Here is a 1,680-nt window from a genome sequence, read left to right on the forward strand (position 1 = left end):
TTTTTTTTCATTTTCTTTCTATGCTCACCAAAGCAAGGTCATATAGTTTGCCTTGACACGTGGAGGATCTCAAATATGAAATCCTTAGCTTTAAACTTGCTGAATGACCTCTCACAGTGGGTGATGGAAATAGCTGTGATTAATTGAAACTTCTCACTGGCACTCCCTTCAACTGGCACTGAGACACTGGCCGTACCTGCTACACCTTGGATATTCCCCTGATTAAAGATCACATATTGCAGTTCAGGTCTGTAATTAAAAAAAAATTCACTGTCTTTGAGTCAGAACCAATTCATAGTTCACCCTCCAGCAGGTTTTCAGAAGCTGTAAATTGCACCAGGGGGAAATTGCCTGAAAAGCAGCTGATCACCTCAGAAACTAGTGCCTTTTATAAACAGGGAGACAGTGCTTCAGATTCTAGTAAGAATAGAGTATATTATATCAGACTAATAATACAGATTTTGGACAAAATATTAAAAAATATTTGAAGGCATTGGAGAGCAAACAAAAAGTAAAAAAAAACCTGGAGGGACTCCAACCTTTGGGGTGACAACTACACTGAGGAAAATCCACTTTTGTACACTTTCTGCCTGAGGTTACTCCCACGTGTGCATTAAAGGAAAGCTGTAACTGATACAGAACATTGAAGCTTTACTGGCTTGAGGTATTAGAGGATCAAATTTAGGGCTGCTTAAGCACCATGAACAGAGCTCTGGTGGTGTAGTCCATAGGGATTTGCATGCTGTCTGTGAGAGGGTGAAACCAAGTTTCTCCTTGGAGGCTAAGATTTTGAAGCTCTGTCTCACTTATTTTGGACACGTGGTCAGAAGGGACTGGCCCTTGGAGAAGGACATCATGCTCAGAAGGGTGGAGGGACAGCCCAGGAGAGGAAGACCCCGGATGAAATGGACTGATATAACTAGGGCAATGGAGGTAAGCGTGTTGGAGTCAGTGAGACTGGCTCAGGACAGGGAAGGCTTCAGAGCTATTGTATCACTATGAGTTGCAGGCAACTCGACTGGCACATAACAACAAACAATGACAACCCAAAGGATGCCCTACTCTGGTGGTTCGAATCCATCAACGGTTCCATGGAAGAAAGATGGGTGATCTCCTATTGTGCGATTACAGCCTCAGAAACACATTGTGTGGTCAGCTCTGAGTTAGTTTTGACTTGATGACATTGAGAATAAGTCAGAAGCACAGTGAAGATTGTAAGGATGGCACAAGTTCAGGCAGATTTTCTATCTGATTGCTATAAGTCAGAGTCAACTTGATGACACCTAACAATAAAAAGCTAGAAATTGAGTTGGAAACCACCTAAGTGTCCATCAACAAACGAATGGATGGAGAAGCTGTGGTATATTCACACAATGGAATACTACGCTGCATTGAAAAACAAGGAACTCATGCAATATTATTCCAAATGGGTGACCCTGGAGAACATGATGCTGAGTGAAATATCTCAGTCACAAAAGGACAAATACTGCATGGTGCCACTGTTGTAGAAAGTGGCTGACATCAGGGTTGGGGTAAGACTGAGAAAAACTGGATAGATTATGTATTCTGAATTGAAACAGATGAGGGAGAGAATAGTTTAAAAGTGATATATGATAGCATGTTATGATTCTCACAGGAATCCAGAATTAAGGTTGCATAGTGGAGTGCATTGGGGTCGGG

Source organism: Elephantulus edwardii, unplaced genomic scaffold (assembly GCF_000299155.1).
Source record: "Elephantulus edwardii isolate Elephantulus edwardi_28Jun2011 unplaced genomic scaffold, EleEdw1.0 scaffold00044, whole genome shotgun sequence".
Taxonomy (NCBI): Eukaryota; Metazoa; Chordata; class Mammalia; order Macroscelidea; family Macroscelididae; genus Elephantulus; species Elephantulus edwardii.